This window comes from Mastigoproctus giganteus, chromosome 13 (assembly GCF_048544385.1).
Source record: "Mastigoproctus giganteus isolate SK-2022 chromosome 13, ASM4854438v1, whole genome shotgun sequence".
Classification (NCBI taxonomy): domain Eukaryota; kingdom Metazoa; phylum Arthropoda; class Arachnida; order Uropygi; family Thelyphonidae; genus Mastigoproctus; species Mastigoproctus giganteus.
The window spans coordinates 80350370-80367486 of NC_143587.1; the positions used below are offsets into that span (position 1 = coordinate 80350370).

A 17117-nucleotide genomic window follows, 5' to 3' on the forward strand; every position below is an offset into this window, starting at 1 on the left:
TGGGTCCACTGCTGTTTTGGCGCCTCCATAGCCTGGTGGGAAGGACCAGCAGTGCGTAGCACACACTTCTTCATTAGTCTTCTTGATTTGAGCCCATCACCACCAAATACGTAGGATGTGGAAAGGTCAGGGAATGACCTGTGCATATTCCCGGAGCAATATGGCCTTAGTTGCTAATGCTCCTAAAAACACAACAACAACCACTGCTGTTTTGTGTATTTATCAATGATATTTATGAAGGTATATCAGGCTTAATGTCAAAGTTTGCAGATGATACAAAGGTTGGCAGGGTTGTTAATGACAGTAATGGCAGTGTGCTACTGCAACAGGATCTAGATAATTTGGAGAGATGGGCTAAGAAGTGGCAACTGAAGTTTGACCTTGACAAATGCAAAGTACTGCATATGGGTAGAATAAACCCCAGAGAAACATACCAACTGTGTGGTACTACACTTAAGGTGGTAGAGAATGAAAAGGACCTGGGAGTAATTGTGCAGTCAGATATGAAGTTTTCTGAGCAATGCAGACAGGCTGTCAGGGCAGGTCATGGGGTTTTGTCAATGATATATAGGAATTTTGCTAGCAGGGAAAAGGAGGTAATTGTCCCTCTTTAAGGCAATGGTCAGGCCACGCCTTGAGTACTGCGTACAGGTCTGGAGGCCTCATTTTAGGAAGGATGTAGATTTACTTGAGCATGTACAGAGAAGGGCAACAAGATTGGTGAGAGGAATGAAGGGATCCTCTTACCAAGAGAGGCTTAAGTTCTGCAAATTACAGTGGCTGGAGACTAGGCACCTGCGCAGTGATTGAGCACGCTGAATTGTGATGGGATGCTTTCACTTGTTCAGATTACGAATAATAAGGGGGCATAAATTGAAATTAAGAAAGGACCTCGTGTCCTCGTGGGTAGCACAGTTGATAAAATCGCCGTTCTCCCTCCCCCAGTTCGAACTCAGGTTTTCCTCACACTGGGTGAGGGAGGACCTGAGTTTGAATCCCGTTGATAACGGGAGGAATTTTTATACAGCATGGTTTTGTTAAGGGGAAGTCTTGCCTGATCAACTTGATTGGATACTATGATGCAGTCACAAAAGAACTGGATGCAGGGAATAACTTTGATATTATATACTTGGATCTTAGAAAGGCTTTTGATACTGTTGCACATGGAAGACTGCTACACAAATTGGAGCAGTGTCACATTGGAGGCAAATTGCTGCTATGGATAAAGGGGTGGTTGAGGGGGAGAAGACAGAGAGTGGTAATCAATGGATACTGCTCATCGTGGACTAATGTTATTAGTGGAGTCCCTCAGGGTTCAGTGTTGGGTCCATTATTGTTTTCTGTATTTATAAATGATATTGATGATGGTATATCAAGCTTAACGTCCAAGTTTGCAGACGATACGAAGGTTGGCAGGGTTGTCAAGGACACTACTGACACTGTGCTGCTGCAACAGGATCTGGAAAGGTTGAGCAGATGGGCTGAGAGGTGGCAAATGAAGTTTAACAATGACAAATGTAAAGTACTATACATGGGAAACAGCAACCCCAGAGCAACGTATCAACTCTGTGGTACTACACTGACAGTGGTAGAGAATGAAAGAGACTTGGGGGTGGTTGTGCAGGCAGATATGAAGTTCTCTGAGCAGTGCAGACGGGCTGCAAGAGTAGCTCATTGAGTATTGTCAATGATACACAGGAATTTTTCCAGCAGGGATAAGGAGGTGATTATTCCATTGTATAAGGCAATGGTCAGGCCACACCTAGAGTACTGTATACAGGTCTGGAGGCCTCATTTCAAGAAGGATGTAGAGCTGCTGGAACGAGTACAGAGAAGGGTAACAAGATTAGTGAATGGAACAAAGGGGTGCTCTTACGAAGAAAGGCTTAAGTTTTGCAAATTACAGTGTCTGGAGACTAGGCACCAGCGAGGTGATCTGATAGAGGTGTATAAAGCCTTGAATGGTTTAAGCATGCTCAATGCTGATGGGATTCTTCCTCTAGCTCAGAAAAATCACCTGAGAGGGCATAAATTCAAATTGAGGAAAGACAGATGTAGGATAGACGTGCGGAAATTTGCCTTTAGCCAGCGAGTGGTTGGTTGGTGGAACAGACTTCCATCCCTTGTGGTGGAGGTTGATAGCCTAAATAAGTTTAAGGCTCAGCTGGACAGGTATTTTGAACAAACAGAGGGGTGAAGTGGAAGTGGGTTTTTTTTTTTTTTTTTTTTTTGGCTGATGCTGCATAAGCTTGCTTTCTTGCATCAAATGCCTCGGACAGATGTAGAGTAGATGTGCGGAAATTTGCCTTTAGCCAGAGGGTGGTTAATTGCTGGAACAAACTTCCATCTGTCGTTGTGGAAGTTGATAGGTTGAATAAATTTAAGAACTGGACAGGCATTTGGAGGGAATGGCGTGATTTTTTTTTTTTTTTTTTGGCTGATGCTGCATAAGCTCATACACTTGCTTTCTTGCATTACATGCCACTACTACTACTACTACTACTACTTTCCGGGCTTCTTTGTGCTCATCTGTTAACATTTTCGGGACCCACTGGGTGCAAAACATGTTGCACCCGGTGGGTCCCTTTATGATGGTTATCACAGCAGGTTTCCCTATACTTACTGCATTGCACAATTTGCATGTTGTGATGCAGTGGTCCTCTTTGATCAGCGCATCAATCTGGCTCTTGTTGTCTGTTGTTGTCACTGACGTTACTGGCCGGCCCCTTCAGGGCTTGTCAACAGTGTCACTTTCCCTACTCTTAAATTGTTCACCTCCTGCTACTAAGCACTTTTCTCCCTGCTACTTCTAGCCGACACCCTATTTTAAAGCTATAGGAGTCACAGCGATCACTAGAATTGACTAATTTGAAGAATGCTTAACTTTTATGTCTTACCCCTAATGTAACTTTCACAAGATTCTCTGAACACTAAGCCTAAAATTGACCACGGCAGATTTGCAACTCTCTTCCTATTTTGAGGGGTGCTGTACATCATGATAGGAAGAGAGTGGGGCTAACCTAAAACAATGGGGCTAATTTCCCCAAACAATGGGGAAATTAGCCCCATTGTTTTAGGTTGAAAGAAAAAAAGAGAAAAATTTTTTTTTTAACACCTGGGCTCCCCCCCCATGTGACCAGTGGGGAACAGCCCAAAAGTTATTTGACAAACTGTTTGGCCACAAATTTTCCCACAGACTAGGCTAGTGTTAAACAACTGAATTTCGAGACCTCTCTGCAGCTGCTACTCTTTTATCTTGCTAATCTAAAAAACTACCATTTTTCTGGAAAATGGAAAATACCCGAAATCGAGGTCCAGGAAACCTCTGTACGACAGCAAGAACCCACTATACAGGACACTGAAGCAATACCTGACAATACAGACGATGCTAGAACAGGCTTAGTGAGCAAAAAACGATACAATAAGACTGTCCTCAAGAGTGATCGGGCGACACGAAATACTAGTGAGGCCAAAGATCCTAGTGATAATGCTGTTACCCAGGTGGATCATCCCGAGGAGGGGGGTCAGACAAACCAACCCCCCCCCTCACTGGATCCAATGCTCCCAGATGGAATAACTCTGGAGAAAATGCATTTCCTGCGAACACGACTGGAACAGCTGATGGCCAAATCCAGAAGCAAGATTACAAATGGACTACGTGGAGAAATAATAACCATATGGAATAAGATGGAATCGATTTTGGTCAGTGAACATCTCTTGCAGGAAAAGGTACAAACAAAACTGGAAGCCTATCTTGACAAACAGGGAAAACAATTGCAACAGCGCACCCCCTCATATGCAGGATTCGGAGGTGAGGAGCTCCAAAACACCCAACAATGTGACAATACCTAGCATTCTACCACAAAAAAATATATAATACCATAAAATGCCCAGAAAAAGATGCTCCTACCACAACCAAACTTGGTCATCCTTAAGCCAGCAACAGAAGATACCCCTAAATCAAGCAAAGAAATCAAGACCTCGGTTATTGCAAACTTAAATGGCGATTTGAAAATAATAAAAATCAAGTCAATTCGAAAGACAAGAAACGTAGGGATAATTATCATAATGGAGACAAAAAAGTATGCAGAGACCCTAATGACCAATCAAAAAATACCAACACTGGGGACTTGTTGCAGATTCCCCAAAAAAGGAAAGGCCCTCAATTATAATCTGTGACACAGATAAAAACCTAGCCCAGGAGACTCTAAGGGAGGAAATATGCCACAGGAACCTACAAGAGAGCTTTCCTGATTGCAGCTCAGACACACTCATCTTCCCCAAATACCAAACCAAGTGCAGGGATGGTAGCAAATTTAACTGGGTCATTGAGTTGCCCCCGAAAGTGTGGCAAACCTTGAGTACACAAAGCAGGATATTCATTTGAGACCAGGACAAGACATACTCCCTGCAGTCAACTATCTCCAATACCTTTTAATGGAGCTTCCAAGAGTGAAAATACTAATTGCCACAGATGCCAACTGCCACTCCGGACAGTGGCACAATGAGACACGTGACTGGTGTGGAACAAACAACGACCAATGCCTAGAGAAATTTCTTCTTAATTCACACCTCACCGTACTCAACCAACCCAACCACCCAGCGACTTTCTCAAGCACCCTCTGAGAATCCTGGATCAATGTGACCTTGGCTACAAGACCCCTCGCTGGTTACATCACAGACTGGAACGTGCATAAAGACTGGACAACATCCGACCAGAGAACGATAACCTGTAGGATAACAGCATCCCTTGCACAACAACCTATGGTGCAACTAATGATCCAAAGATATGCCATAGCCAAAACAAATTGGGAGCTGTTCAGAGAAACTCTGGTGACCCTCTTTCAGGGGCCCACCCAGAAGATATTACAAATCCACATGACCTGGACTACCATCAAAGGAAAATTACAAATGCCATAACAACTGCCAGCAACATAGCCATCAGGAAGAAGAATCCCAAGCCAGGGGCAGTACCCTGGTGGAACCAGGAGCTACTCAATCTGCGACAGGATGTGAACCAAAAACGGAAGAGATTTCAACGCACACGTGTCGGACTTGGCCGGAGAGGGAGGTAGCTGTTCTACGGCAACAGTACAGGGAAGCCTGTAAGCAATATACTGCACTTATAAGAAAAAGAAAACAGAAGTCCTGGGAAGAGCTCATCTCCACGGTTGGAAATACTGATCTATGGAGGATAGTATATAGAATTACAACAAATAAACTTCCAAAAGGAGAGGTAATGTCATCAACCAAAACTCTCCAAGAAATATGACCACCATCTGGCACAGCTCAGTCAATAACATCCTATACGCTATCTTCAAAATCCAGGTACCCGAAGGCAAATGCAACTACAAACAGAAAATGAGACATATAACAACCAACAACTGGAACCACCCTTCACTTTGGAGGAGCTCAACACTGCTGCCTCTAAAATCAGAACAAGGAAATCCCCAGGCTGAGACCTTCTTGAACCTGAAATCATCAAGAAAACAATAGAATATACCCCACAACATGTCCTGTACCTCTTTAACCACTGTCTCAGGCCAACTACCGATGGACTGGAAAACAGCAAACATCAGACTGATCCTCAAAAACCCGACCAAACCACAAGACCAGCCAAACTCGTACAGGCCTATTGCCCTCCTTACTGTGCTTAGCAAGCTATTGGAACACCTCATCCATCAACATATTGAAAACCATTATAACTCAGCCGAACTTCAATCTCCAAACCAATATGGATTCCGCAAAGGCTTGTCCACAGTAGATGCTCTGCAAGCAATCACCACAGCCGCACAAAACACTGATAAAAAAAATACATTTTAGTCATCTCTATTGACTTTGCCGGGACGTATAACTCACTTTGGTGGTCAAGCATTCTCGGCAGACTCCACACCGTCAACTTTCCAAAGGCCCTTTATGACTGCATCCGAAGCTACTTTTCTCAGAGGAAAATCATAGTAAGAACTCCCTACAGAGAGTTCTTACTAGTTCTTACTCCCTACAGCCAGGTCTTGAGACAGGTCCACAGAGGTTGTCTGCAGGGCTCTGTCCTGGGGCCTCTCCTGTGGAATGTTGTCCTAGATGAATTCCTAAACTACGATCTTCAAAACGTACATTCATAGGCAAATGTGGATGATTTGGTACTCGCCCTCACAGCCGACTCTCGACAACTAGAAGCAATGGCCAACTGAGCCCTCACTACCCTGCAGGAATTGGCAAACCATAACTTCCTTCACATCTCATCAACAAAAACTAGCTCCTTACTGCTCAAAGCGAACCTAAATATTAGGAGGCCCCCACAAATAAAAATACAGGGAACAACAATCCGCCTAATGGAGCACCTGGGGATTGTCCTGGACAGGAACCTGACATTCACTCCCTACTTAAAATACATCCAAACAAAGATCCAAAATTACAAGGCCATGGTCAATAGAATCAACCGAAGAGACTGAGGTCTTAAATAGCGCACACTGTCCTTGCTCTATAAGGCTGATTTAACCTGACTGATTTAACCAGACTGCTGACGAGGCTAGTAGGGGCCAGACATGTTCAAAGCCGCTAAGTGGATTTTTCTTATTTATTGATTTGAAATTATTGTTTTTCTAAAACTTTTGATTTAAATTTAGTAGTATAGCATTATTTTGTGATTTTCTGATTAATTTGGTGTATTTATTCTTTACTCGGCCTTGCAATTGCATAAAAGTATCGGTAAGGGTATCCAAGTCGCAACTCCACTGAACTGAAAGTTAATTAATACTTAAGTGTCCATAGATTTACCGTTCGTAACTTCCCATCTTTGTCATACGATCGTTATATACCGAACCTAGATAGCGTTAGTATAGTATAGGTTATAATATTTTCAGTGATCGGTAAAATCTATTAAACTTGTTGAACTTCGTTGGCATTTAAATTGTACTTTTAACTAAATTCATATACCGACTTAGATTACAAACGTAACATAATTAATTAATACATAACTGATACGGAAGTTATATAAAGAGAACTCAGAGATAATTAATACTTGACACTAAAAAATATATATCCCGTTATAACTGTGTTGGGAGATAAGTTAGGGTTATAAACTGAAATTGAAATTTTATTTAAATTAAAAGAAATCGTGACTCAGACCAGAGCAGCATAACAAAAGGCTCAAGCTAATGGAAGTGCTGTGGCTCAGAGGAGAACTAAGGGGGGCAGTTGCCTTCTGAATCACAGCCTTTTAAAATGCACAGCTTGCATGATGTTTGTGGAGCATTCAGGTATGGGACATGATATTGCCATGGGGGGATGTCTTTGTGTGTGCGCGATGAAAGGAGTGTATCGAAATCAGGCAACAACTCAGCATTCTTATGGGCCTATATGAGAGCTTGAAGGACAGGATGGATGCCCTCGAAGGAACTAAATTGAGGGGCCCATCAAGCTCTCAGCTGCCCACATCAACGCTAGAGCTTGCACTTGGTCATCGCGCAACACAGCGGCAACCCCCAAGGCAGAATGCACTGGTCCCAAAGGAACTAGTAGTTGTTGGTGACTCTATTGTCAGGGAAACGGGAAACATGCTTTGTAAAAAGGATAGGTGGAACAGGACCAGGATATGTCTGCCAGGGGCAAAGGTTGATGACGTTGTAGAGCAGATATCATCTTTTAAGGGCACAAAAGGTGATATAGTTGTACACGTTGGCACTAATGATATCAAGAGTAGGAGACCGGCAGAATTGCTTAACAAGTACAGGTCACTGTTGAAAAAAAGCCGTGAAATAGGGTTGAATTTGAAAGTGTCTGCAATTCTGCCCAGACACGATAGGAGGGAGTATAAGATGAGAGCCTTGTCGATCAATTCGGCCCTGGAAAGTTTGTGCAAGGCTCAAGGGGTAGAATTTTTTTCAGCCTGGACTGTACTTGTTAACAGGAGAGATTGCTTCTACAGGGATGGGATACACTTAAATACAAAGGGTGCAAGAATATTTGCTGATGCTATCGAGGCAGTGTTAGGTGGGTCGGAAAACTGCTAGCTTGGGGGGAGACAAAGACGAATAGATTAACAGTAGCCACTGGCAGAGGTGAAAGAGATTCTTGCACTGCTTCTATTGGAATGAGCAGAAGCCTGAAAAACAAGATGCAGCATATTTCAGAGATTGCTGGGAGTGATTGCGGTACAAGTAAACACATGGGTTCTGTTAGGGTAGCTAAGAATAGAAATAGGTGCATGTATACTTGCGTATACACCAATGCTAGGAGTTTAGTAAATAAATTTTATGAATTTGAGGTATTGCTAAAAACATCAAAGGCAGATATTGTTGGGATATCAGAGACGTGGTGTCACACAGATATAAGGAATGCAGAACTGGAATTTGGGGAGTACAACGTCTACAGAAACGATAGACTGGATAGGAAGGGAGGAGGGGTTATGCTATTAGTTAAGAAATACATAAAATCCAAGGAAGTGAAGCCAGTGGACATCGCTGGACAGTGCAGTGTCGAGTCAGTTTGGTGTGGCATAAGCACTGGGAGATCAAAATTGAGAGTAGGAGTGTGCTATAGGCCTAATGACTCTGATGAGTGTAATAAGAAACTGTACAGGAAAATAGAGTGGGCCAGTAAATCAAAGAGTCTTATAATGGGAGATTTTATTTTTCCCACATATTTACTGGAATTTGGGGGCTGGTCACTCACACACTAGCAAGGATTTTGTGGATTTATTGGATGATTGGATGATTGTTTTCTACATCAGCATGTTTGGGAGGCAACTAGAGGGAGGAATACTCTTGATTTGATTATCAGCAGTGATTCTTCATGCATTAAGAATCTGCAGATAAATGAACCACTAGGTGGCAGTGACCACAGTGTGCTTAAGTGGGATTTACTCAAAGAGGTAACTACCATTAGGGGTAAAGGGAAGGGTTATTGCTTTCGTAAAGGCGACTACGATGGACTGAGACAGTATTTAAATTCTATACAGTGGGACCAACTGATGATGTTACCAACAGCAAATGCAAAATGGGAAGCATTCAAAGAACTTATCTTGGAAGCTACTAGCCTTTACATACCAACTAAGAAATATTGTTCAAGGTTTAGGCCTAAATGGATGTCAGATGAACTAATGAGGCATATTGCAGAGAAGAAACATGCATGGGATACATACAAATTAACACGACACAGAAGCCTATGATAGATACAAGTTGATCTGTAACCAAGTTACAAAGGAGGTTAGGCAGGCGAAGGCAGATTACGAGAAATCTTTGGCAAGGGATGCAAAGAAAAACAGCAAAGAGTTCTTTACTTATGTAAACTCTAGAAGGAAGGGGATGAATCAGATTGGTCCACTTGATATCGATGGGTCAACTGTTGATGATCCTGCTCAGGTAGCTAACAAACTAAATGAATATTTTGCATCGACATTCACACATGAGGAGTTATTTAGCGAGGGGAATGCCAGAGGTGTAATCAACTCTAGTAGTAAGCTAGAGAATCTTGTAATAACTGAGAGTAAAGTGGAGGAGAAATTGTTGAAGATAAACACAAGAAAGGTGCCCGGGGTGGATGGGATCTATCCAGTTATATTAAAGGAGGCAGCAGAGGAAGTAAGCAAACCCTTAGCCATAATTATGAGAGCTTCCTTGGACTCAGGGGAGGTACCCACGGACTGGAGATATGAAATGTGACCCCAATTCACAAAGGCTGACACAAGTAATTATAGACCTGTGAGTTTAACTTCTGTTTCCAGGAAAATTAATGGAGGCACTAGTTAAAGAAGCACTGCAGGATCATTTAGACAAGACTTCAGTTATAGCTCGGACACAGCATGGTTTTGTTAAGGGGAAGTCTTGCCTGACCAATTTGATTGGATACTATGATGCAGTCAAAAAGGAACTGGATGCAGGGAATAACTTTAATATTATATACTTGGATCTTAGAAAGGCTTTTGATACTGTTGCACATGGAAGACTGCTGCACAAATTGGAGCAATGTGGTATTTGAGGCAAATTGCTGCTATGGATAAAGGGGTTGTTGAGGGCGAGACGACAGAGAGTGGTAATCAATGGACACTGCTCATCGTGGACTCATGTTATTAGTGTAGTCCCTCAGGGTTCAGTATTGGGTCCATTATTGTTTTCTGTATTTATAAATGATATTGATGATGGTATATCAAGCTTAATGTCCAAGTTTGCAGACGATACGAAGGTTGGCAGGTTTGTCAAGTACTCTACTGACACTATGCTGCTGCAACAGGATCTGGAAAGGTTGAGCAGATGGGCTGAGAGGTGGCAAATGAAGTTTAACATTGACAAATGTAAAGTACTACATATGGGAAACAGCAACCCCAGAGCAACGTATCAACTCTGTGGTACTACACTGACAGTGGCAGACAATGAAAAGGACCTGGGGGTGGTTGTGCAGGCAGATATGAAGTTCTCTGACGGTGCAGACAGGCTGCAAGAGTAGCTCATGGTGTATTGTCAATGATATATAGGAATTTTTCTAGTAGGGATAAGGAGGTGATTATTCCCTTGTATAAGGCAATGGTCAGGCCACACCTAGAGTACTGTATACAGGTCTGGAGGCCTCATTTCAAGAAGGATGTAGAGCTGCTGGAACAAGTACAGAGAAGGGCAACAGGATTAGTGAATAGAACAAAGGGGTGCTCTTACGAAGAAAGGCTTAAGTTTTGCAAATTACAGTGTCTGGAGACTAGGCACCAGCAAGGTGATCTGATAGAGGTGTATAAAGCGTTGAATGGTTTGAGCATGCTCAATGCTGATGGGATTCTTCCTCTCGCTCAGAATAATCACCTGAGAGGGCATAAATTCAAATTGAGGAAAGACAGATGTAGGATAGACGTGCAGAAATTTGCCTTTAGCCAGTGGGTCGTTGGTTGGTGGAACAGACTTCCATCCCTTGTCGTGGAAGTTGATAGCTTAAATAAGTTTAAGGCTCAGCTGGACAGGTATTTCGAACGAACAAAGGGGTGAATTGGAAGTGGTTTTTTTTTTTTTTTTTTTTGCTGATGCTGCATAAGCTTGCTTTCTTGCATCAAATGCCTCTACTAATGCCAATGCTAATGCTAAAAGGCTGTCTTTATTCCAATCATCAGCTATGCTTCCAGCATATGGTACCACAAAGCAATAACGGCAACAAATAGAAAGAGACTTGACATGATACAATGCTCCATACTGCTGACTATATCTAGTGGGTACTGCATGGTCAGCACCCACGCCCTACATGTGGTGGCCGGTGCCCTCACCCTTGACCTGGAGATTGTCCAGACAGGCCTAATGACAGGCAGAACAGTAACCTGTTTTGCCTATACCACGGACCCAACAAACAACCTCACGATGGAGAAAAGATGACTTGATACTCACCTAATGGGGATATGGTAGGACTGCTGGACCAATTCCACCAAGGGAAACATCACCAGGAAATTCATACCCAATGTCGAAAGGACCTACCCAAAGTCGCCACATTGGTTTTTCCCAGGTCTACATGCTACCTTCCTGCTAACAGGACACGGACCCATTAGGGAGAAACTCTCCATCCTAGGCATCACTAACAATCCACTATGTCATTGTGGACTCCCTGAAAGTTGGAGCACCGAATGTATAGATGTGAACTACAGTAAAATCTCGTTAATACAAACTCGGTTTATACAAAGTACTTGTTTATATGAAGCACATACCATTCCCCTGTGAAATGATAATCTTTTCTATGTAAATATATTTGTTTATTACAAAATTCGGTTAATATATATTACAAAGTTCTTTTTCACCACATGAGAAATAAATATTGTCATTTTGTATGTTTAATACAAATCTTGGCAGAGCGATCCGATTATTGCCCCCAGCCACCCGTTTCCCTACTTCCCAACACTGACTTGTTAGAAATTAGTTTTGTGTAAACAAAAGCAGTTTATGGTAGCGACAACGTCAAGTGCACTCTGAAAAACATCTTTCTGAAGGATGAGTTGTTAAATTAACAAAAGAATAAAAAGTTTTTCTAAGTTGTTTACATGCACTCCCTTGCTCTCCATGGGAATAAAGTCAGCTGCAATTGTTGCCCCAGTTCAAAGAGTCTTTTGCTATCATATACAGCAATCTATTTTTTGAAAATGGCTCAGAGAAAATGGCAATCTATGCCATTTTCTCTGAGCTGATGTCTTTAAATTAATTTAAAATTTGTTTAAATTAAATCTTATCTAACAGTATTATAGTGACAAAACGTAGACAGACAGAATTAAGCTTTTAAATTAAACTAAAAATTATACAAGAGGCTGATCGGATGGAAAGAAGCAAAATGGACATTGCAAAGGAATACAACATCCCTTTACCTACTTTATCTACAATACTGAAAAACTGAAAAAGACTTGAAGAAGTGTGTGACACTGGAGCAGCTATGAGAAACAAGAAACAAATTCGTGGTGGAAATCTCGAGGAGCTTGAAACAAAACTTTTCTAGTGGTACCAACAAATGCGTGCATCTAATTTGCCAATATCAGTTCCGATTTTGCAAGAAAAGGCAAATTATCTAGCTCAACAACATGGAATTAGCGACTTCAAATGCAGCAGTGGCTGTCTCCAAAGATTTAAAGACACGAATAATTTGGTTTCGCAAAATGTTTGCAGTGAGTCTGGATTAGTCGACAAAGAAAAGGCTACAGACTGGTTGTGTTTTGTATGATCCATCCTTGAAAAATATGAGGCAAAAGATATTTTTAACCTGGATAAGACAGGTTTATTTTATAATTTGCTGCCAAACAAAACATTTGCTGTTCAAGGAGAGTCTTGTCATGGTGGAAAATTAAGTAAACAAAGACTCATTGTTCTGTTATGCTGCAATTCAGATGGCAGTACAAAACTACGCCCACTCATGATTGGTAAGTTTTCCAAGCCAAGATGTTTTAAAGCATTTAATGAACTTCCCTGTGATTATGAGACCAATAGAAGTGCTTTACATTCAAAATTTTTCAGTCTTGGTTATCAAAATTGGACAGAAGAATGACTTCAGAAAAAAAGGAACATTCTGATGATTCTAGACCGTTGTACAGCACATTCTGCCAAGACACTTAAGTTGACAAATATATGGCTGTTGTTTTTATCCCCCAATACCACCAGTGTAATGCAACCACTGGATCAAGGCGTTATTTATAACCTCAGGAGAGCATATAGAGCCCGTCTGATAAGGTACTTGATCCGCAACATAGAAGGCAAATTGGAATGTCTTAGATTCTATCCGTAATCTTGTTATTGCTTGGGAAAGTATTACATCAAGTGTAATAATCAACTGCTTCAGAAAGAGTGGCTTTAGAGGGAACATCATTGAAAAACATGGTCCAGCAGACGAATGCGATAGCAACAGTGAGGAATGCAGGAATTTGAAGGAGCATAGGGATTTTGTAGGTGAATTTGAAGAGTTTGTGACAATGGATGATGAAATTGCTACCACTGCAATGCCAACACCAGATGAGCTGCTGGATACCAAACAAAATGATGATGTTTTTGTTACCAGTGGCAGCGAAAGTGAAGATTTGGTTTGGTTGGTTTTTAGGAGCATTAGCAACTAAGGCCATATTGCTCCGGGATATGCGGTGGTCATTCCTTGACCTTTCAGCATCCTCCGTATTTGGTGACGGGCTCGAACCCCGCACGAAAGTGAAGAAGCACACACACTGCCATCTAACAAAGATGCCCAAAATGCATTGAACATAATAGAGAATGTGTTGGTCTGCAGTAACATTGATAAAGAAACAACTATTGCATTTGATAACGTCTGTGCTATAGTTAAAAATGCATATAGGACAAAAACTGTGCAAACAACATTGGATTCTTTTCTTAAATTAGATTAATTTATTAAAAGTTAATGGTTTATATTGTCTCCTTTTATATTAAGATTGTAATTCTTTTTACTGTGATACTAAAATATTGTATATATCAAAATATATACTGTACAATATTTTCATTTCTGTTAATATTGCTTTTCTCTTAGTTTATCTTACAAATAAAATAAAATAAAATCTTTAAAAAATATGTTATTCCTATTACTGTATTGTTAGACAAGGCTTTTGTTTTTATTTATTTTTTTATTATTTTTTTTATTAATTTATTTTTGATATTAATATTATTTATTATTATTCTTAGATGTACAGTATGTACCAAAAAAAAAAAAAAAAAAAGGTAAAATTTTGACATTTTTGGGGGACCTCATTACTACAAAACTCGTTATTACAAAATGTGAAAATTTAGGTCCCTTGAACTTTGTATTAACGAGATTCCACTGTATATGAATATCTCAGGTGTCAACTAATAACAAAAATATATTACCTGCCGCTAGACCAGGAACATCACATCCTGAGTGATGAAAGGCACTACAATGCCTTCAAGATATTTGCCCACGATCTCTTCGAGAGACGAAAAACCTTCCCACTCAACTAAGACATAATTCTGACATCAAATGTCCCTCCAATAGCAACCGAGGTATACATCCACCCATGACCAAACCAAGCCTGGCAACAAAACTGATAGTACAACCTGGATGCGACCTGTGCGCCTTCACCGGATACAACACCTGCAGCTCTGCTGCCAGCGTCATCTGGCAAATTGTATCACGCTCCCTTCTGTGGTACCTGTAACCCCTTACCCCTGGTGAGGGGGGAGTTCTGTCTCCTCTCCTCCCTTCACCGCCCACATCTTCTTCTGGTGAGGCACAAGCCTACCTCACTGACTGATTGGGGTCGCCTTCCCTGATGTCCCCATACTTTTGTCTTTTCTCCCCACTCTATCTATATGCAAGCGAATGCCCCACACGTCTAAATTTAAACGTGTCAAATTAACCGTGATCTCCAGTTTTTTGCTTTTCCAACTACAACGTTCCCCTATGTTTTTTTTTTTTTTTTAGGTCCTTGCCACTGAAATCTCAGGAAATTAGGTGGTAGGACCTGCCAGAGTAAATAATTATAATAATGGTGTACCTGGTCTACCTCCACAGGGCAGAGTGGGGCAATATTGCATCCCATTAGGAGCCCAGGGGCTAAATGACCAGAGGAACAATGGTACACGACACTACACATATACAAAATCCATACACCTTTAAACTTCTGGCATTGACAGTGTTCTGTTTCACACCCACAAAGTATACTACGCAGAGAGGAGGGAAACCCCTGGTGCCATTTGACACTAAACACACTCTACACTCTAAAAGTGTCTTACCCAGCAACTGTACACACATCCACAGTATTGTCATCATAAACCTTTTAGAGATGTGTATGGATTTTGCCTTACTTCTTCCTTGGTAAGAAATTAAATCACTACTCTTTGCTTGATATGTACAAATTTTGTATATCTGTAACATCCACCATTTTGAACTATCCATTTGCTGCACTTAGGAGACCGATCACAGCTCCACTCACTATGGTGAAACTAGAGACCTCTAGTGACCACTCAGTAACACCCAAAATGATCTATGATCATTTGAAAGCAAAAAATTAGGAGGCATTACTTCCGTTACCGGACCTCGTAATAAAGCATATATCTTAGTCTGTATTAAGGATCTTCTAGTATAAATAATGAATTTGAGGGTAAGCAGATATATAGCATTTCACAAAATTTCAATTTTTTATTTGGATTTTTCCAAACATATTTAGACACTTATAAAATAAAACTAATTTACTTGCTAATTTCATTATTATGGTTAAGTGGTTAATTTTATAATAAACTTCATCATCCAGTTAACTTGACTGTGTATGTACACACTAAGTTATGTGGCACCTCCGTAGCCAGGTAGGAAGGAGCTACAGAGCATAGCACGCGCCATGCACTGCAGCGCATAGCACACGCTTCTTGATTAGACCAGGGTTCGAGCCTGTCACCACCAAAATATGGAGGATGCAGGAAGGTCAGGGAATGACCACGCATATCCCAGAGCAATATGGCCTTAGTTGCTAATGCTCCTAAACAACAAACAAACAAACAAACAAACAACTAAGTTATGTGTATTCGTTTTGTGAAATCTGATATTTTTTATTTATGTATCATTCTCACAAGAAATCTCATGTACAGTTATAGCTACCCTCTTGAACTTGAATTCTGCAAGTATCCACGTTTTCTCCTTTAGTTCTCCCAAGTATTTTTATTGGGATCATCACAACGTAGTTTGATTTATCCATATTGCAAGCCTTTGTTTACTTTACTCCATCACTGCACTTGTTTTAATGTAAACAAAAGATGACATTGGTTAGTGACAAATGAATTAAAACATGTTTGAATGACATTGATTATGCTTGTAAGTTAGAATATTACAAGCTATGTACTGCTGAAAAGCATAGAAACATTTTTATGAAAAAATAGCTATTTTGGTTTGAGTCATTTTCTCTAGTAGCCATGTAAAGTAAAGGTAAAAAGTTGAAGCTAGTAAAGAAGTATGACATAAAAAGAAGTAAAAGGAATTATATCAAAACAAGCTTTGTTGTAAAGAAAACTTTGAAAGCTTTGTTTAAGTGATTATCCTCTCGTACAAGGCAGTGGTCAGGCCACACCTTGAGTACTGCATACAGGTCTGGAGGCCCCATTTTAGGAAGCATGTAGAACTTCTGGAATGAGTACAGAAAAGGGCAATAATATTGGTGAGGGGAACCTTCAGGGAGTGCTCTTACAAAGAAAGGCTAAGTTCTGCAAATTGCAGCATCTGGAAACAAAGCACCTGTGAGGTCATCTGATTAAGGTGTTTAAGGCTTTGAATGGTTTGAGCGAGCTCAATGCTGAAGGAATTCTTCCTCTTGTTCAGATTAAGCACCTGAGGGAACATAAATTCAAAGTGAGGAAAGACAGTTATAGAATAAATGTGCAGAAATTTGCATTTTAGCCAGTAGGTGGCTGATTGCTGGAACAAACTTCCATCTGTCGTTGTGGAAGTTAATAACTAATCACAAGTTTTAGGAACTTTCTTATGTGCTGTGGTATAATGACTAATGTGTTAAGGTAGCGTATCTTAACTTTCAGCACTCACCTCTTGAACGATCCGCTTGGATGTAATGTGATTATAGAAGACACAAGTTAACATTAGCATTAGCATTAGTAGAGGCATATGATGCAAGAAAGCAAGCTTATTCAGCATCAGCCAAAAAAAAAACC

The 17117-nt window shown here is 40.8% G+C and overlaps 1 protein-coding gene across 1 annotated transcript in view; it reads left to right on the top strand.

Moving 5' to 3' along the window:
- LOC150076212 (prestin-like) overlaps positions 1-17117 on the top strand; it is a 402991-nt gene that overhangs the window by 271978 nt on the left and 113896 nt on the right. The window lies entirely within an intron of this gene.